This window comes from Somniosus microcephalus, chromosome 25 (genome assembly GCF_052327205.1).
Source record: "Somniosus microcephalus isolate GS21.2 chromosome 25, FLI_Smic_1.0, whole genome shotgun sequence".
Taxonomy (NCBI): domain Eukaryota; kingdom Metazoa; phylum Chordata; class Chondrichthyes; order Squaliformes; family Somniosidae; genus Somniosus; species Somniosus microcephalus.
In genome coordinates this window covers 36088689-36109810 of record NC_141011.1, presented here as the reverse complement: position 1 = coordinate 36109810, position 21122 = coordinate 36088689, and the positions used below count along the sequence as shown (strand labels likewise).

The 21122-nt window shown below is 53.2% G+C and overlaps 1 long non-coding RNA gene across 1 annotated transcript; it reads left to right on the top strand.

Moving 5' to 3' along the window:
• Positions 1–9419: 9419 nt before the first annotated feature.
• Positions 9420–20594, top strand: LOC147100690 (uncharacterized). The gene is made up of 3 exons (XR_015073536.1): positions 9420–9782; positions 10918–11086; positions 19368–20594. It is a non-coding gene; the product is annotated as an uncharacterized LOC147100690 (long non-coding RNA).
• The last annotated feature ends 528 nt before the right edge of the window (positions 20595–21122 follow it).

The window sequence follows — 21122 nt, the reverse complement described above, 5'->3', positions numbered from 1 at the left end:
GGGGGGTGCTCCCGGCCTGTGTGGTTCAGTATCACACCAGGTGGAGTCTGGGGCACAACCTTTACTGGATTGCAGTTGGCAAACCTTTTAGGTGTAAGCAATGGCTCATTGGGTAGCAGTCTTGCCTTTGAATCCAAAGGTCATAGGTTCAAACCCCACTCCTGAGCCCATAATCCAGGCTGACATTCCCTGTCCTGTACTGAGGGAGTACTGCACTGTCAGTAGGGGCTGTCTTTCGGATCAGATGTTAAACCAAGGCCTCGTCTGCTCTCTCAGGTGGACGTAAAAGATCCCACGGCACTATTTCGAAGAAGAGCAGGGAAGTTCTCCCTGGTGTCCTGGCTAATATTTATCCCTCAACCAACACCTAAAAACAAATTATCTGGTCATTACCTCATTGCTGCTTCTGGGAGCTTGCTGTGTGCAAATTCGCTGCTGCATTTCATACAACAGTGACTACACTTGACTGGCTGTAAAGTGCTTTGGGACATCCTAAGGGTGTGAAAGACGCTATAGAAAAGCTAGTTTTTTTGTTTGTTTGCAAGCTGCAATTTGCATCAAATGGAACTATTCTGTCGTGAAACTGGCACTGTGACACTTGTGACTAAAGTCAAGAGTGACAAAGACAACGTATCAGTCTGGTTGGTCACTCTGTTCAGCTGTGAGGTGCATGTCCCTTTAACATGGCAATGCAGCGTCCAATATTACCAGCACACGATTGTGTTTCGATCAATGCAAGATTCTCCAGAGCCAGATGTTAGAGAGCAGCCCTAATTCATTCTGTAATTGGAGCTGTCCCCTCACTCCCACCTCCAGTCACTTTCCCAGGAAGTGCGACTTTGTGCTGACATTAATATCCTGGGATTTGTGAGACACACTTGCTGCCCAGATGGCCCTCAGGGACTCAGGCTGCCCCTGCCCACAATACAGAGGCAGATCGCGTCACTAATCCCCCATGTAGCCAGGCACACGTCTATTGTCCCGTCAGTGAGCGGTGGGATTGGCCAGCGAGTGTGGGAACCTGAGAGACAGCAGAGCCCCACACTCTGTCATGCAAATTCCGCCCTTTAAATACAGCAGCTGGTGAGGTTGGGCCCAGAGAGCTGGATCAGAGGGTCCCTCTCACTCACACACATCCGCAGTGTGCCTCACCCCACGGTCTGATAGCCATGTCTCCGAGCAGCACTGCTGATGAGCGACCGAGGGAGCGTACCGAGAACTGGTTCACCCCCAGAGACCGGTGCAGAGTGAGACCCGGGACAGAGGGGTTTCTGGAGCTAGGATTTCAGAACCTTCCCTTTAGAACGAGATGGCGAGAGGGCAGAGTTTGGGGGATTTGTGTAGATTCATTACTGAGCTGTTTCTCTCTCCCTGTGTCATGTAGCTGATGAAACCGATGGTGAAGAGGCGCAGAGATTGGATAAACAGGAGCATCCTGCAGCTGAAGAAACTGCTGGAGAGAGAGTTCCACAAAGACCAGGGGAACAGCAAACTGGAGAAAGCTGAGATCTTAGAAACATCTGTGAATTTCCTGAAGCATCATCGCTTACTCGGTGGGTGTTTCCCAAACCATTCCTGCTTCTCTCGGTTATTGTTCAGAGTCTGACTCTGATCAGTCATTGAGGTTCGGCTGTAAATGAGTGTAAAGTAGTCTAACTTAAGAGAGAAAGACTTGCATTTATATAGCACCTTCATCACCTCAGGACGTCCCAAAGTGCTTTACAGCCAATTAAGTACTTTTGAAGTGTAGTCATTGTTGTAATGTAGGAAACACGGCAGCCATTTTGCGCACAGCAAGGTCCCACAAACAGCAATGTGATAATGACCAGATAATCTGTTTTAGTGATGTTGATTGAGGGATAAATATTGGCCAGGTCTCCGGGGATAACTCCCCTGCTCTTCTTCAAAATAGTGCCGTGGGATCTTTTATGTCCACCTGAGAAAGCAGACGGGGCCTCGGTTTAACGTTTCATCTGAAAGTCGGCACCTCCGACAGTGCAGCACTCCCTCAGCACTGCACTGGGAGTGTCAGCCTCAATTATGTGCAGTAATTCCTACAGGGGCCAACAGAATCAGCTCCTGACATGAATTCACAGCCCACAAGTGGTCGTGCTGTGCTCTGCCAATGGGTCAGTGAGGAGTTATACAGCCCTGTTCCTGGGACTAGGGACAGGGTCATGGGCAAGGCTTGGAAGCTAAGCAGAGTTAGGCCTGGTTAATACCTGGAGGGGTGACCATCAGGGAAGACAAGGTTACGGAAGGAGCCCCGAGGAGGGGCGGTTGGTGAAAAGGTCACGGAAGGAGCCCTGGGAGGAGCGGCTGGTGAGCAGGCCCGGGCGTTGGGCTGAAGATTGTCAGACAGGAGGAATGGTGGAAATGGAATGGTGGCACGCAGCGGCTTTGCTTCTCCCAGTCATGGGAGCTTGCAAGATCACATTTTGTTGTACTTGTGCAATGACAATAAAGCTGAATTATTATTATTATTATTAACCAGGAAGGTTCCAGGTTCAATGCTCAATCTGTGCTGAGATAGCTGGTATTTGCTGGGGCATCAGGGAGAGAGAGGGAAGGAGAGGAAGGGTGAGAGGGAGAGGTGAAAATGGAGGGAAATTACAAGAATGATGGTGTTAGTGAAATGCTAAATGACTAAAACACTATTGTTGTTATAAAAGTTTCACTCTAAATCCTGTCTTCTCTGCTCCTTCCAGTGTCCGGCCCCCCCTGCAGGATTATAATGACGGTTACGCTTCCTGTCAGCGCACCGCACCGCACCGAGATGGCGGCTCCACCCGAACTGCTGCAGCGCCTGCGCGGAGCGAGGGGCCGCGTGATCCCCCCGCAGACTCCGCCCTGTCAGCCCCCGGCCAAGCATGTAGCGCCGCCCGGCACTAGGACCCTGTGGAGACCCTGGCAGAGCGGAGTCAAACAGTGGAGTCCCTGAGTTACTGAGGACATTTCGGAAACTATCAATCGCAAAGTATTTGTGCTGTTTTTTGTCATATTGACAACTGGCTGTGATTGTAAATCAATGATTAATGTTTATTTGATTTGTTGCTGCGGTTCAGATATGGACTCGTTCAGTTCAGTCGCTGCAATGTGACGGTAAGGGTCAGTGTAACTCCACAGGCGGGGGGTCCGTGGGGCGCCCAGCCTGGCGGATCACACACAGCAGGATGGCCCCGGCTCTCACCCATGGCCTTTGGTGTGTTAGCGGGTCACGGTCGGGGCAGCCCATTGGGTAGACAGTTGGCCTCCGTTTCCATGAGTGAGGGAGGTGAAAGTCAGGCAGGGTTCCCGCTCCGGATTAATATCCAGGGACTCCTGCTGGGAGGTGCGTGTGTGTGTGTGGACATCTGGAGAGGGCCCGGTCGGGCTTGGCTGTGATCCTCCCATGGTTGAATAACCTCATTGTCCAGACTCACACATGAAGAAAGGGCAATTGGCGGAGGGTGCCTGGAATCTGTGGACCTGAACCCCCAGTGAGAGTCAGCGCCTTCAGGAGAGGAAGAGGGTGGAGGATTTCTTTCTAAATCCACATCTGAAAGTGGAGTAATGTTATTTTTCCATCATGTGGGAGTTTTGTTGCTTTTTAAAGCGAGTTTTACTGTTGTACAGTCACTGTGTGACGCATTTTTGCAAGAAAGCCTTGTAATCGTTATCTGGATGTTACGTGCATTCACTAATAAAGTATTTTGTGTCAATCTCTGAGCTGTCCCCTCACTGGCTCCTTGTTACTCTGCAGATACTGGACTCGGTCTCAGAGCTGATTAACCAGGTAATGCAGCTGGCTCCACACCGCTCCTTGCTGGGGCACAGTGGAACTGCACGGTTGTTAGTGTCTGTAACACTTAGAATAGCATATTTATTAAACATTATCGCCTGACTTCTTCACTGAACGTACATACAGATTCCAAGTGAACGTTAAAAAGTTCCTGATGGATCCCTTTGGAACTTTTCAAACTTCACACTTACTGAACTTCTGCTCCTAGAGTGATCTCACTCTGACTGAGGTCCTACTCCCAGAGTGATCTCACTCTGACTGAGGTCCTACTCCCAGAGTGATCTCACTCTGACTGAGGTCCTACTCCCGGAGTGATCTCACACTGACTGAGGTCCTACTCCAGGAGTGATCTCACCCTGACTGAGGCTTTACTCCAGGAGTGATCTCATGCCTCTTACCTAATTACACCTCTGGTGACCTACATCAGAATTGCAGGGCACAGTTTGTGTGTTGCAAGTCCAAAACACTGCATATCAACACAAGCAGTGCGCTATAGCAACAGCCCAATTAACACATGAACAGGGTAATAACTGGGGTCTTGGGTAGTGAGGGGAGGGTCAGCCAGGGTTCCTGTTCCTGATGGCTATCGATTGATGCAAGTGCCCCTTCTTCATGGGTGACAGCGAGTGTCAGCAGGACATTCAACTGCAGGGGCATCACCGCTGAGCTTGATGCTGATCTCCTGACATGCACATAGTTCGTAGCAGGAATATTGATTGTAAAGGATTTCTGCTCACTGCAGGCATCAGACAAATTCAGTGTTGTCGCAACCACCTGTATGTCCTTGTGTCACTGATGTATCAGCTGTGGCTCAGTGGGTAGCACGCTTGCCTCGGAGTCAGAAGGTCGTGGGTTAAAGACCTACTCCAGAGACCTGAGTGTAACATGCAGGCTGACACTCCCAGTACAGTGCTGAGGGAGCACTATTATTCCAGGTGGCGCCTTTCGGTTGAGACGTCAAACTGAGGCCCCGGTCTAGCCTCTCGGGTGGACGTAAAAGATCCCATGGCACTAGAAGAGCAGGGTCGTTCTCCCCTGTGTCCTGGTCAATATTTATCACTAAAAACAGAAGACCTGCTCAATATTACCTCGCTGTTTTTTGGACCTTGCTGTGCACAAATTGGCTGCTGTATTTCGTCATTCTCTGGCTGTAAAGCACTTTGGGATGTCCTGAGGACAAGGAAGTTGGTTCTTTCTTTTACTCATCATTAAGGCCACTCATTGAGGCATAACAATTGGTCCCAGTACATGGGGCTAGTCAGGGAATAAAAATCTTCCAGAGCTTGTGCTCCTGATCCCTGTCCAGTGACTCCTGCTGTGTGTGAATGTTGGGTGAGGACAGGATCCGACTGGGCTGTGATGCCCCCACGATGGACTAACCTGTCGTCACACACTGAGCTCACACGCCAGTGAAGTGATGGTGAGGAGTCGGCGAGTAATCGGTGAGGAGCCGGTGATGAGATGGCGAGTAATTGGTGAGGAGTCGGTGAGGAGTCGACGAGTAATCGGTGAGGATACAGTGAGGAGTCGGTGAGGAGCTGGTGAGCCGGTGAGGAGACAGTGAGGAGCCAGTGAGGAGTCGGAGAAGAGACGGTGAAGTGATGGTGAGGAGCCGGTGAGGAGTTGGTGAGGAGCCGGTGAGGAGTTGGAGAGGAGTCGGTGAGGAGTTGGAGAGGAGTTGGTGAAGTGATGGTGAGGAGTCGGTGAGGAGCCAGTGAGGAGTTTGTCTTGTGGAAACTGAAGCTCAGGTAGAGATGGCAACTTCAGGGAAATAACAGAAAAACAATACTGGGGGTGGGATGTGGAAAAGTTGCCCTGATTTTGTGAGCGCCCCCTGGGGTGGGTAAAGTATATTCCTGGGAAAGTATCGAGTGATCTTCATGCGACAACTTACCCTACTAAAGGTGGCCAAGTTAAACCTGACGGGGACAAATATAGTGAGAGTGAGAGGGAGAGTTGGTGGGATAGAGCCAGCCTGATCTGTCATAATGTTTCAGTTTAAAAACTTTGATGTCCATGTGTCTGCATTTAATTGCATTCATGTATTTGTATGTACATGTGTGTTGGTGAGTGTGTCGGTGGTTCGGTGAGTGTCAGTTCGGTGAGTGTGTCGGTGGTTCGGTGAGTGTGTCGGTGGTTCGGGAGTGTCGGTTCGGTGAATGTGTTGGTGGTTCAGTGAGTGTGTCGGTTCGGTGTGTCGATGGTTCGGTGAGTGTGTCGGTGGTTCAGTCAGTGTTGGGTCGGTGAGTGTGTCGATGGTTTGGTGAGTGTGTCGATGGTTCAGTCAGTGTCGGGTCGGTGAGTGTGTTGGTGGTTCGGTCAGTGTCAGGTCGGTGAATGTGTTGGTTTGGTCAGTGTCGGGTCGGTGAGTGTGTCGGTGGTTCGGTCAGTGTCGGGTCAGTCAGTGTGTCGGTGGTTCGGTCAGTGTCGGGTCGGTGAGTGTGTCGGTGGTTCTGTCAGTGCCGGGTCGGTGAGTGTGTCGGTGGTTCGGTCAGTGCCGGGTCGGTGAGTGTGTCGGTGGTTCAGTCAGTGTTGGGTCGGTGAGTGTGTCGGTGGTTCGGTCAGTGTCGGGTCGGTGAGTGTGTCGGTGGTTCAGTCAGTGTTGGGTCGGTGAGTGTGTCGGTGGTTCAGTCAGTGTCGGGTCGGTGAGTCGGTCGGTGAGTGTGTCGGTGGTTCAGTCAGTGTCGGGTCAGTGAGTGTGTTGGTGAGTCGGTTGGTGAGTGTGTCGGTGGTTCGGTCAGTGTCGGGTCGGCGAGTGTGTCGGTGGTTCGGCGAGTGTGTCGGTGGTTCGGTCAGTGTCGGGTCGGTGAGTGTGTCGGTGGTTCAGTCAGTGTCGGGTCAGTGAGTGTGTCGGTGGTTCGGTCAGTGTCGGGTCGGTGAGTCGGTCGGTGAGTGTGTCGGTGGTTCAGTCAGTGTCGGGTCAGTGAGTGTGTCGGTGGTTCAGTCAGTGTCGGGTCGGTGAATCGGTTGGTGAGTGTGTCGGTGGTTCAGTCAGTGTCGGGTCAGTGAGTGTGTCGGTGGTTCAGTCAGTGTCGGGTCGGTGAATCGGTTGGTGAGTGTGTCGGTGGTTCGGTCAGTGTCGGGTCAGTGAGTGTGTCGGTGCTTCAGCGAGTGTGTCGGTGGTTCGGCGAGTGTGTCGGTGGTTCGGCGAGTGTGTCGGTGGTTCGGCGAGTGTGTCGGTGGTTCGGTCAGTGTCGGGTCGGTGAGTGTGTCGGTGGTTCGGTGAGTGTCGGGTCGGTGAGTCGGTCGGTGAGTGTGTCGGTGGTTCGGTCAGTGTCGGGTCGGTGAGTGTGTCGGTGGTTCGGTGAGTGTGTCGGTGGTTCGGTGAGTGTCGGGTCAGTGAGTGTGTCGGTGGTTCGGTCAGTGTCGGGTCAGTGAGTGTGTCGGTGCTTCAGCGAGTGTGTCGGTGGTTCGGCGAGTGTGTCGGTGGTTCGGCGAGTGTGTCGGTGGTTCGGTCAGTGTCGGGTCGGTGAGTGTGTCGGTGGTTCGGTGAGTGTCGGGTCGGTGAGTCGGTCGGTGAGTGTGTCGGTGGTTCGGTCAGTGTCGGGTCGGTGAGTGTGTCGGTGGTTCGGTGAGTGTCGGGTCGGTGAGTCGGTCGGTGAGTGTGTCGGTGGTTCGGTCAGTGTCGGGTCGGTGAGTGTGTCGGTGGTTCGGCGAGTGTGTCGGTGGTTCGGTGAGTGTCCTGTGTGTGACGGCTGATGCAGGTTGTTTCCCACGAACGGCTGATTAGAGGCTCCAGTCGCACAGCTGTGCTTCTCACAATGAAACGGTCTCATTGAGATCAACACAATGGAGCTGAGGGGCTCCGACTGACGCTGTTTACTGGAGCTACACTGATGCAATCTCCAATTAAAGGCACACCACAACGGGAAAGTTCTTAAAGGCACTGGGAAAGTTCTTAAAGGCATACCGCCCTAGGTCCGGATTTAGAATGATCCGTATTTGATATAAGTCTGTGAGTGCAGTGTGAACAGGTTGAGTCAGGCAGTGACTATCTAAGAATCGTTGTAGCTGTTCTCTGCTCCTACATATCTGAAAGTGTCGGTAGAGGTTAGTGCTAACTCAGAACTGACCGGGGATCGAAGCTGTGGCCTCTTCGGTCTGTGTGCCTCAGATACTCATTGGATAAACTCCTGGGATATTTCAGATCTCAACTTCCTGGGATAGCTCTGGTTTTCCTCGCCTCATGTCTGGGTTTAGTCAACAATTATCGTTGTATCACACGACGACCAGGTTGGTCGAAGGTGAACGAGATGGACCTTGGTTTTTTTTCCTCAGCAATTCCTATCTTCCTATGAGAAGGTGAAGTGGTAAAAATTGGTAACCTCAGTCAGAAGGGGCTCACTTTGGGGACTACCTAGGCACTGTGGGATGGTACCGAGCCACACAGAGCAGGGCAATCCCAGATCTGGTACCTGGTCTGTGTTGAGTTAGTTAATCTCAGCAGGACCGACAGTAGGTGCAGCCCTCATGGCTCATGCATGAAGAATGGCCTCTTGAGAAAGTACCAGAGGCGCTGGGAGGGGGAGGTTGGGGAATATTCCTCCAAGGTCCCACCACCTCACTGTCTGACCAGGACCTGCCCCTACCAGATCCCCTCTGCCCGCTGCACATAAATGGCGGTTGGCGCACGGGGTCTGGATTCCCTGCCACTTAGAGCCATGTGGAGGGTGGCAGGATATGCCCAGATGGAAGGAGAGGGTCTAGACGGCCTTCAATAGGAGGGCTCTTTCTGATCTTCGGGGCACGTCTACCCTTTAAATCTCTCATAGGATCTTTGGACCCTTCCTGCACATCCCCCCCCCCCCCGAACCCCCTGCCCCCGCCTCCCCCCCCCCCCCCCCCCCCCCTCGCAGCACCGTCCGAGTTTCCTCACTGGTGGGCTCCCTGTTGATGTCTGCTTGATTGGCACCCCATCCACCACCTTAAACATTCAGTCCCTCCACTACCGGTGCACTTTCTACCAGATGCACTGCAGCAACTTGCCAGGGCTTCTTCGACAGCATCTCCTGCGATCTCTACCACCTAGAAGGACGAGGGCAGCAGGCGCATGGGAGCACCACCACCTTCGAAGTGGGAGTCCCACCACAACACCATCTGGACTGTTCCTGGGGGTCACTGAGAGGCCTCCTGCTTGCTGCCGGGAACCAACCATGGCTGCGTAATGACCCCCGCACCCCCCGACACTCCAGCAAACTCAGCCGTGGTCATGGTAGGCTGGGGTGGCGAAGGGAGGTCAGAGGTCAGAGGTCCAGCCCTGACCCTCCCCTGGGGCAAAACGAGATGTCCAGGATTCCCGTAGGGGAGGAATGGTCAGGCTCGGGGGAAGTGCCAGAGGGTGAGTGTAGGATGTGGAACTATTCAACAGCGTGAGCTGGCACCATCAGGAGATAATTGATTGTGAGAGGGGTGGGGGGCGTCCGTCCATCTGCCCATGCCTGGGGGAGGGGCAGGTGGGAGGATCTGCTCTTGTCCTCTCTCGGTCCTTATCCCCTCTCAGTGTCTCCATCACATCTTCCTCCTCTTAAAACAGCGTGCGCTGGCCTCACTGATTACCCGTGAGTGACACTCGACCACGACGGGAAAGCTCTGACCCCCTTGGGGCAGCAGCTCGGTGTTGGTGAGAGAGCGTGAGGAGGGGCTTTCCCAGGGTCTCCTGCTGCACCCCCTCCCCACACACACACTGCCCTCCCTCCACCTGTTGATGGGGATTTTGTGTTGACTGAGAGCGAGCGCTTCTCCCATTGTCCCTCGAGGGCCTGGCGGGATTGGCCGGCGAGTGTGGGAACCTGAGACAGAGTCGAGCCCCACACTCTGTTATGCTAATTCTGCCCTTTAAATACAGCAGCTGGTTAGAATGGACTCACAGAGCGGCATCTCACTCACACACAAACCGCAGTGTGCATCACCCCACTGCCCGAGAGCCATGTCTCCCAGCAGCTCCTCCCACCTGCCGCTCATCGCAGATTGCTCCAGACTCACAGTGAAGGACAAGTGCAGGGTAAGTGGAATTTCCTACAGTAGATCTCAGAATTTGCAAAGAGATTTAAACTGTTAATGAAATAAAATCAGTTCCTGCGGTGGTCAGTGGGTAACAGCAGCAGGCAAGTGTGTGGAGGCAGCTGATCTCATGACAGCGCAGGAGAAACTTCTTTACCCAGACTGTGGTGAGAACGTGGAATTCGCTACCACAGTGAGTAGGTGAGGCAAATATCATAGGATGTATTTAAGTGGAAGCTAGTTACATGAGGGAGAAAGGAATAGAAGGATTTGTTAATAGGGTGAGATTAAGAAGGGTGGGAGGAGGCTCGTGTGGAGCATAAACACCAGCATGGACCTGTTGGGACCAATGGCCTGTTTCGGTGCTGTACATTCTATGCACTGTTGACCTTCAGGAGAGGAGGGGAGCTGAACCCCAGTGAGAGTCAGCACCTTCAGGAGAGGAGGGGACCTGAACCCCAGTGAGAGTCAGCACCTTCAGGACAGGAGGGGACCTGAACCCCAGTGAGAGTCAGCACCTTCAGGACAGGAGGGGGCCTGAACCCCAGTGAGAGTCAGCACCTTCAGGAGAGGAGGGGACCTGAACCCCAGTGAGAGTCAGCACCTTCAGGAGAGGAGGGGAGCTGAACCCCAGTGAGAGTCAGCACCTTCAGGAGAGGAGCGGACCTGAACCCCAGTGAGAGTCGGCACCTTCAGGAGAGGAGGGGACCTGAACCCCAGTGAGTGTCGGCACCTTCAGGAGAGGAGGGGACCTGAACCCCAGTGAGAGTCAGCACCTTCAGGAGAGGAGAGGACCTGAACCCCAGTGAGAGTCGGCACCTTCAGGAGAGGAGGGGACCTGAACCCCAGTGAGAGTCGGCACCTTCAAGAGAGGAGGGGAGCTGAACCCCAGTGAGAGTCAGATCCTTCAGGAGAGGAGAGGACCTGAACCCCAGTGAGAGTCAGCACCTTCAGGAGAGGAGAGGACCTGAACCCCAGTGAGAGTCAGCACCTTCAGGAGAGGAGAGGACCTGAACCCCAGTGAGAGTCAGATCCTTCAGGAGAGGAGGGGAGCTGGGAAGAAGGAATAAGTAGTTTGAATTTAGCTCACCCTGTTTCACGGTTTAGTTGATGCCTTTGCCTCTCCTCTGTTGCAGCTGATGAAACCGATGATCGAGAAGAGATGCCGGGATTGGATAAACCGCAGCATCAGCCCACTGAAAGACATAGTGGAGAGAAATATTGAGCAGTCATCAAACTGGAGGAAGCTGACATCCTGGAAATGAGGGTCCAGGAGTAAGACACACTGCACAGAGATCACAGTGAGTAAGTGCTCCTAACCCTGACAATTGTACATTCTGATAACTAACAGGTCCGGCTAAAACCTGAGCTTTAACACTACTTTTTGCTGCTTAAATTTATTCCCCTCTTTTTGAGTGACCTGTCCCATTGGATGACGCCATCCGTTGAACTGATGATGTCAGGGCGACGTTCAGCACACGACATCATCGATGGAACATTCCATTGAGACTAGGGGAGGTGCACAGCTTTGGACATTGCAGGAGCAGGGAGATGGGAGATGACTGCCCCGGAACGAGCAGTGTGGCACAGTCCAGGCAGGACCCAATTTGTGCAGAGTGAGCTGGTCTAAGTGATGGTGTCAATGTAGCAAGTTGCCCTTTCAGCCCAGGGCTATGATAGTACAATCAGGCAGGACCCCCATTCACTCCAGATCACAGGCCAGTGACCACAGCCAGAGAGTGTCGCATGGGGAAGTCGGATGTGGGTGAGAACAGGCTTAACTACGATGCCACCCACAGTTCAATATCTAGGTTCACATTTGGATGAGTTACCGGTGCCCGAACGGTGCCTGTGGGACTGTACCCCAGTGAGAGTCAGTGTCTGTGGAACTATACCCTAGTGGGAGTCAGTGTCTGTGGAACTGTACCCCAGTGAGAGGCAGTGTCTGTGGAACTGTACCCCAGTGAGAGTCAGTGTCTGTGGAACTGTACCCCAGTGAGTGTCAGTGTCTGTGGAACTGTACCCCAGTGAGAGGCAGTGTCTGTGGAACTGTACCCCAGTGAGAGTCAGTGTCTGTGGAACTGTACCCCAGTGAGAGTCAGTGTCTGTGGAACTGTACCCCAGTGAGAGTCAGTGCCTGTGGGTCTGTACCCCAGTGAGAGTCAGTGTCTGTGGAACTGTACCCCAGTGAGAGTCAGTGTCTGTGGAACTGTACCCCAGTGAGAGGCAGTGTCTGGAACTGTACCCCAGTGAGAGGCAGTGTCTGTGGAACTGTACCCCAGTGAGAGTCAGTGTCTGTGGAACTGTACCTCAGTGAGAGTCAGTGTCTGTGGAACTGTACCCCAGTGAGAGTCAGTGTCTGTGGAACTGTACCCCAGTGAGAGTCAGTGTCTGTGGAACTGTACCCCAGTGAGAGTCAGTGCCTGTGGGACTGTACCCCAGTGAGAGTCAGTGTCTGTGGAACTGTACCCCAGTGAGAGTCAGTGTCTGGAACTGTACCCCAGTGAGTGTCATTGTCTGTGGAACTGTACCCCAGTGAGTGTCAGTGTCTGTGGAACTGTACCCCAGTGAGAGTAAGTGTCTGTGGAACTGTACCCCAGTGAGAGTCAGTGTCTGTGGAACTGTACCCCAGTGAGAGTAAGTGTCTGTGGAACTGTACCCCAGTGAGAGTCAGTGTCTGTGGAATTGTACCCCAGTGAGTGTCAGTGTCTGTGGAACTGTACCCCAGTGAGAGTCAGTGCCTGGGGAACTGTACCCCAGTGAGAGTCATTGTCTGTGGATCTGTACCCCAGTGAGAGTCAGTGTCTCTGGAACTGTACCCCAGTGAGTGTCATTGTCTGTGGAACTGTACCCCAGTGAGTGTCAGTGTCTGTGGAACTGAATCCCAGTGAGAGTCAGTGTCTGTGGAACTGTACCCCAGTGAGAGTCAGTGTCTATGGAACTGAATCCCAGTGAGTGTCATTGTCTGTGGAACTGTACCCCAGTGAGAGTCAGTGTCTGTGGAACTGAATCCCAGTGAGAGTCAGTGTCTGTGGAACTGTACCCCAGTGAGAGTCAGTGTCTGTGGAACTGTACCCGAGTGAGAGTCAATGTCTGGGGAACCCGTACCCCAGTGAGAGTCCGTGTCTGTGGCTCTGTACCCCAGTGAGAGTCAGTGTCTGTGGAACTGTACCCCAGTGAGAGTCAGTGTCTGTGGAACTGTACCCCAGTGAGAGTCAGTGTCTGTGGAACTGTACCCTAGTGAGAGTCAGTGTCTGTGGAACTGTACCCCAGTGAGAGTCAGTGTCTATGGAACTGTACCCCAGTGAGAGTCAGTGTCTGTGGGACTGTACCCCAGTGAGAGTCAGTGTCTGTGGAACTATGCCCCAGTGAGAGTCATTGTCTGTGGAACTGTAACCCAGTGAGAGTCAGTGTCTGGGGAACCCGTACCCCAGTGAGAGTCAGTGCCTGTGGAACTGTACCCCAGTGAGAGTCAGTGCATGTGGAACTGTACCCCAGTGAGAGTCAGTGTCTGTGGGACTGTACCCCAGTGAGAGTCAGTGTCTGTGGAACAATGCCCCAGTGAGAGTCATTGTCTGTGGAACTGTAACCAAGTGAGAGTCAGTGTCTGTGGAACTGTACCCCAGTGAGAGTCAGTGCCTGTGGGTCTGTACCCCAGTGAGTCATTGTCTGTGGAACTGTACCCCAGTGAGAGTCAGTGTCTGTGGAACTGTACCCCAGTGAGAGGCAGTGTCTGGAACTGTACCCCAGTGAGAGGCAGTGTCTGTGGAACTGTACCCCAGTGAGAGTCAGTGTCTGTGGAACTGTACCCCAGTGAGAGTCAGTGTCTGTGGAACTGTACCCCAGTGAGAGTCAGTGTCTGTGGAACTGTACCCCAATGAGTGTCAGTGTCTGTGGAACTGTACCCCAGTGAGAGTCAGTGCCTGTGGGACTGTACCCCAGTGAGAGTCAGTGTCTGTGGAACTGTACCCCAGTGAGAGTCAGTGTCTGGAACTGTACCCCAGTGAGTGTCATTGTCTGTGGAACTGTACCCCAGTGAGTGTCAGTGTCTGTGGAACTGTACCCCAGTGAGAGTAAGTGTCTGTGGAACTGTACCCCAGTGAGAGTCAGTGTCTGTGGAATTGTACCCCAGTGAGTGTCAGTGTCTGTGGAACTGTACCCCAGTGAGAGTCAGTGCCTGGGGAACTGTACCCCAGTGAGAGTCATTGTCTGTGGAACTGTACCCCAGTGAGAGTCAGTGTCTGTGGAACTGTACCCCACTGAGTGTCATTGTCTGTGGAACTGTACCCCAGTGAGTGTCAGTGTCTGTGGAACTGTACCCCAGTGAGAGTCAGTGTCTGGGGAACTGTACCCCAGTGAGAGTCAGTGTCTGTGGAACTGTACCCCAGTGAGAGTCAGTGTCTGTGGAACTGTACCCCAGTGAGAGTCAGTGTCTGTGGAACTGTACCCTAGTGAGAGTCAGTGTCTGTGGAACTGTACCCCAGTGAGAGTCAGTGTCTGTGGAACTGTACCCCAGTGAGAGTCAGTGTCTGTGGAACTGTACCCCAGTGAGAGTCAGTGTCTGTGGAACTGTACCCCAGTGAGAGTCAGTGTCTGTGGAACTGTACCCCAGTGAGTGTCAGTGTCTGTGGAACTGTACCCCAGTGAGAGTCAGTGTCTGTGGTACTGTACCCCAGTGAGAGTCAGTGTCTGTGGAACTATGCCCCAGTGAGAGTCATTGTCTGTGGAACTGTAACCCAGTGAGAGTCAGTGTCTGGGGAACCCGTACCCCAGTGAGAGTCAGTGCCTGTGGAACTGTACCCCAGTGAGAGTCAGTGCCTGTGGAACTGTACCCCAGTGAGAGTCAGTGTCTGTGGGACTGTACCCCAGTGAGAGTCAGTGTCTGTGGAACTTTGCCCCAGTGAGAGTCATTGTCTGTGGAACTGTAACCCAGTGAGAGTCAGTGTCTGTGGAACTGTACCACAGTGAGAGTCAGTGTCTGTGGAACTGTACCCCAGTGAGAGTCAGTGTCTGTGGAACTGTACCCCAGTGAGAGTCAGTGTCTGTGGAACTGTACCCCAGTGAGAGTCAGTGTCTGTGGAACTGTACCCCAGTGAGAGTCAGTGCCTGTGGAACTGTACCCCAGTGAGCGTCAGTGCCTGTGGAACTGTACCCCAGTGAGAGTCAGTGTCTGTGGAACTGAACCCCAGTGAGAGTCAGTGTCTGTGGAACTGTACCCCAGTGAGAGTCAGTGTCTGTGGAACTGTACCCCAGTGAGAGTCAGTGTCTGTGGAACTGTACCCGAATGAGAGTTAATGTCTGGGGAACCCGTACCCCAGTGAGAGTCAGTGTCTGTGGGACTGTACCCCAGTGAGAGTCAGTGTATGTGGAACTGTACCCCAGTGAGAGTCAGTCTCTGTGGGACTGTACCCCAGTGAGAGTCAGTGTCTGTGGGACTGTACCCCAGTGAGAGTCAGTGTCTGTGGGACTGTACCCCAGTGAGAGTCAGTGTCTGTGGAACTGTACCCCAGTGAGAGTCAGTGTCTGTGGAACTGTACCCCAGTGAGAGTCAGTGTCTGTGGAACTGTACCCCAGTGAGAGTCAGTGTCTGTGGAATTGTGCCCCAGTGAGTGTCAGTGTCTGTGGAACTGTACCCCAGTGAGAGTCATTGTCTGTGGATCTGTACCCCAGTGAGAGTCAGTGTCTCTGGAACTGTACCCCAGTGAGTGTCATTGTCTGTGGAACTGTACCCCAGTGAGTGTCAGTGTCTGTGGAACTGAATCCCAGTGAGAGTCAGTGTCTGTGGAACTGTACCCCAGTGAGAGTCAGTGTCTATGGAACTGAATCCCAGTGAGTGTCATTGTCTGTGGAACTGTACCCCAGTGAGAGTCCGTGTCTGTGGCTCTGTACCCCAGTGAGAGTCAGTGTCTGTGGAACTGTACCCCAGTGAGAGTCAGTGTCTGTGGAACTGTACCCCAGTGAGAGTCAGTGTCTGTGGAACTGTACCCTAGTGAGAGTCAGTGTCTGTGGAACTGTACCCCAGTGAGAGTCAGTGTCTATGGAACTGTACCCCAGTGAGAGTCAGTGTCTGTGGGACTGTACCCCAGTGAGAGTCAGTGTCTGTGGAACTATGCCCCAGTGAGAGTCATTGTCTGTGGAACTGTAACCCAGTGAGAGTCAGTGTCTGGGGACCCCGTACCCCAGTGAGAGTCAGTGCCTGTGAACTGTACCCCAGTGAGAGTCAGTGCATGTGGAACTGTACCCCAGTGAGAGTCAGTGTCTGTGGGACTGTACCCCAGTGAGAGTCAGTGTCTGTGGAACAATGCCCCAGTGAGAGTCATTGTCTGTGGAACTGTAACCAAGTGAGAGTCAGTGTCTGTGGAACTGTACCCCACTGAGAGTCAGTGCCTGTGGGTCTGTACCCCAGTGAGTCAGTGTCTGTGGAACTGTACCCCAGTGAGAGTCAGTGTCTGTGGAACTGTACCCCAGTGAGAGCCAGTGTCTGGAACTGTACCCCAGTGAGAGGCAGTGTCTGTGGAACTGTACCCCAGTGAGAGTCAGTGTCTGTGGAACTGTACCCCCAGTGAGAGTCAGTGTCTGTGGAACTGTACCCCAATGAGAGTCAGTGTCTGTGGAACTGTACCCCAGTGAGAGTCAGTGCCTGTGGGACTGTACCCCAGTGAGAGTAAGTGTCTGTGGAACTGTACCCCAGTGAGAGTCAGTGTCTGGAACTGTACCCCAGTGAGTGTCATTGTCTGTGGAACTGTACCCCAGTGAGTGTCAGTGTCTGTGGAACTGTACCCCAGTGAGAGTAAGTGTCTGTGGAAGTGTACCCCAGTGAGAGTCAGTGTCTGTGGAATTGTACCCCAGTGAGTGTCAGTGTCTGTGGAACTGTACCCTAGTGAGAGTCAGTGCCTGGGGAACTGTACCCCAGTGAGAGTCAGTGTCTGTGGAACTGAATCCCAGTGAGAGTCAGTGTCTGTGGAACTGTACCCCAGTGAGAGTCAGTGTCTGTGGAACTGTACCCGAGTGAGAGTCAATGTCTGGGGAACCCGTACCCCAGTGAGAGTCCGTGTCTGTGGCTCTGTACCCCAGTGAGAGTCAGTGTCTGTGGAACTGTACCGCAGTGAGAGTCAGTGTCTGTGGAACTGTACCCCAGTGAGAGTCAGTGTCTGTGGAACTGTACCCCAGTGAGAGTCAGTGTCTGTGGAACTGTACCCCAGTGAGAGTCAGTGTCTGTGGAACTGTACCCCAGTGAGTGTCAGTGTCTGTGGAACTGTACCCCAGTGAGAGTCAGTGTCTGTGGGACTGTACCCCAGTGAGAGTCAGTGTCTGTGGAACTATGCCCCAGTGAGAGTCATTGTCTGTGGAACTGTAACCCAGTGAGAGTCAGTGTCTGGGGAACCCGTACCCCAGTGAGAGTCAGTGCCTGTGGAACTGTACCCCAGTGAGAGTCAGTGCCTGTGGAACTGTACCCCAGTGAGAGTCAGTGTCTGTGGAACATTGCCCCAGTGAGAGTCATTGTCTGTGGAACTGTAACCCAGTGAGAGTCAGTGTCTGTGGAACTGTACCACAGTGAGAGTCAGTGTCTGTGGAACTGTACCCCAGTGAGAGTCAGTGTCTGTGGAACTGTACCCCAGTGAGAGTCAGTGTCTGTGGAACTGTACCCCAGTGAGCGTCAGTGCCTGTGGAACTGTACCCCAGTGAGAGTCAGTGTCTGTGGAACTGAACCCCAGTGAGAGTCAGTGTCTGTGGAACTGTACCCCAGTGAGAGTCAGTGTCTGTGGAACTGTACCCCAGTGAGAGTCAGTGTCTGTGGAACTGTACCCGAGTGAGAGTTAATGTCTGGAGAACCCGTACCCCAGTGAGAGTCAGTGTCTGTGGGACTGTACCCCAGTGAGAGTCAGTGTATGTGGAACTGTACCCCAGTGAGAGTCAGTGTCTGTGGGACTGTACCCCAGTGAGAGTCAGTGTCTGTGGGACTGTACCCCAGTGAGAGTCAGTGTCTGTGGGACTGTACCCCAGTGAGAGTCAGTGTCTGTGGAACTGAACCCCAGTGAGAGTCAGTGTCTGTGGAACTGTACCCCAGTGAGAGTCAGTGTCTGTGGAACTGTACCCCAGTGAGAGTCAGTGTCTGTGGAACTGTACCCCGGTGAGTGTCAGTGTCTGTGGAACTGTACCCCAGTGAGAGTCAGTGTCTGTGGGACTGTACCCCAGTGAGAGTCAGTGTCTGTGGAACTATGCCCCAGTGAGAGTCATTGTCTGTGGAACTGTAACCCAGTGAGAGTCAGTGTCTGGGGAACCCGTACCCCAGTGAGAGTCAGTGCCTGTGGAACTGTACCCCAGTGAGAGTCAGTGCCTGTGGAACTGTACCCCAGTGAGAGTCAGTGTCTGTGGAACATTGCCCCAGTGAGAGTCATTGTCTGTGGAACTGTAACCCAGTGAGAGTCAGTGTCTGTGGAACTGTACCACAGTGAGAGTCAGTGTCTGTGGAACTGTACCCCAGTGAGAGTCAGTGTCTGTGGAACTGTACCCCAGTGAGAGTCAGTGTCTGTGGAACTGTACCCCAGTGAGCGTCAGTGCCTGTGGAACTGTACCCCAGTGAGAGTCAGTGTCTGTGGAACTGAACCCCAGTGAGCGTCAGTGTCTGTGGAACTGTACCCCAGTGAGAGTCAGTGTCTGTGGAACTGTACCCCAGTGAGAGTCAGTGTCTGTGGAACTGTACCCGAGTGAGAGTTAATGTCTGGAGAACCCGTACCCCAGTGAGAGTCAGTGTCTGTGGGACTGTACCCCAGTGAGAGTCAGTGTATGTGGAACTGTACCCCAGTGAGAGTCAGTGTCTGTGGGACTGTACCCCAGTGAGAGTCAGTGTCTGTGGGACTGTACCCCAGTGAGAGTCAGTGTCTGTGGGACTGTACCCCAGTGAGAGTCAGTGTCTGTGGAACTGAACCCCAGTGAGAGTCAGTGTCTGTGGAACTGTACCCCAGTGAGAGTCAGTGTCTGTGGAACTGTACCCCAGTGAGAGTCAGTGTCTGTGGAACTGTACCCGAGTGAGAGTTAATGTCTGGGGAACCCGTACCCCAGTGAGAGTCAGTGTCTGTGGGACTGTACCCCAGTGAGAGTCAGTGTATGTGGAACTGTACCCCAGTGAGAGTCAGTGTCTGTGGGACTGTACCCCAGTGAGAGTCAGTGTCTGTGGGACTGTACCCCAGTGAGAGTCAGTATCTGTGGAACTGTACCCCAGTGAGTGTCAGTGTCTGTGGGACTGTACCCCAGTGAGAGTCAGTGTCTGTGGAACTGTACCTCAGTGAGAGTCAGTGTCTATGGAACTGTACCCCAGTGAGAGTCAGTGCCTGTGGAAGTGTACCCCAGTGAGAGTCAGTGTCTGGGGAACCCGTACCCCAGTGAGAGTCAGAACTTTCTGGGCAAGGGGAGAATATATGAAAACGTAAAAAATGAAAACCTCTCTATTATACTTATGAGTTAATTTGTGGCCTTCACTTACTTGGAGCTAGAATATATAATTACAGGAAACTTTGATTTTTCCTTATATATTATTTAAAGAACGCCCCCTCAGTGCCTTTACTGATTTTCCTTCTCGTTACAGATCTCTGTCAGATGATAATTAACACAGCCGGTGTCTGCTGGAGACCCAACGCATTCTGTTGCCGCACAGAAGCACGACAGCAGCTGTGGCGAGGGGTCGAAGGGCGAGCCCCCCTCTGCACGGAGAGCCGGGCTTGGCTGGGGTGTTGTTACTCTGATCACCCTGGCACTACTGAGACGTCCTGTTTACCAACATCTCCTCATGGAATTGCAGCCTTGTGTTACAATCTGCGTTTTGTAGAAGCTCCTTCACCATTCATTGAATGAGATTGTGTAAACTGTATCAGTGCGATGAGATGTGATGTTCGGTCATTTCACCCCTGGGATCTCTCAGTGTCCTGCTCGAAGGGGACCGTGGTCCCTCCAGCCTGTCTCTCCCCGGACAGACTGTTATCGTGGCACAGGTATAGAACCGGGTGGCTTCCCTCACCGTCCCCCCCAAATACCCGCTGCCGGGATAAAGATCGCCCCCTAAACACACGCTGAGGGTGAGGCTGGAATCTGAACTCGGGTCTTGCTGTTGGATGATGTAGTTGGAGACCGGCCCTTACTGTCCCGCAGCTTGACCGCTTTCAAATATCGCTGCGGAATTTCCTCTCATTCACCTGTCCTGGCAACTACAGTCAAGGGGTCATAAGAACATAAGGAATAGGAGCAGGAGTCGGTCATACGGCCCCTCGAGCCTGCTCCATCATTCAATAAGATCATGGCTGATCTTTTACCTCATCTCCACTTTCCCGCCCTATCCCCATATCCCTTGATTCCCTTTGTTCCCAAAAATCTATTGATCTCCGTCTTGAATATACTCAACAACTGAGCCTCCGCAGCCCCTTGGGGGAGAGAATTTCAAAAATTCACAACCCTCTCAGTGAAGAAATTTCTCCTCATCTCAGTCCTAAATGGCCGACCCCTTATCCTGAAACTATATCCCCTGGTTCTAGACTCTCCAGCCAGGGGAAACAGCCTCTCTGCATCTACCCTGTCAAGCCCTCTAAGAATTTTATATGTTTCAATGAGATCACCTCTCATTCTTCTAAACTCCAGAGAATGTAGGCCCATTCTACTCAATCTCTCCTCACAGGACAATCACTCCAGTGAACCTTTCTTGCACCCACTCTAAGGAAAGTATATCCTTAGGTAAGGAGACCAAAACTGTACACAGTACTCCAGGTGTGGTCTCACCAAAGAACGGTCAAGGGTTCGGGGGGGGTCGAGAGATCAGGAGATCGGACGGTCGGGGGGGGTCAAGAGGTCAGGAGATCGGGCGGTCAAGGAGTCGGCGGGTCGAGGGTCGAGGGGTCGGGTGGTCGAGGGATTGGAGCGTCGGGGGGTCGAGGGATTGGAGGGTCGGGGGGTCGAGAGGTCAGGAGGTCGGGCGGTCAAGGGGTCAGTGTGTCCAGGGGTTGGAGGGTCAGGGGGTTGGGGGTCGAGAGGTCAGGAGGTCAGGCGGTCGGAGGGTTGAAGGGTTGGGCGGTCCCAGGCTGCTGCAGAAGGTTGACCTGCTGCAGCCTGGTGCAAGGTGGGATTTGAGCTTCGGCCTGTATGTGCTCATTGACACTGGACGTTACTGTGTTGACACCCAGCGCCACCGACCCTCACACCTGACACAAGCTTGACAGTAAACAGTGCAGTTGGACGTCGTGCTGCCGAGTGTGTTCATTGTTGGCAACTGGAACAGGGTGGAGCTCGGGGAGGGGGCGGTGCTAGCTCTGATTGGACATATTCCTGGAGGTCTGATCACATGACATCTGATCAC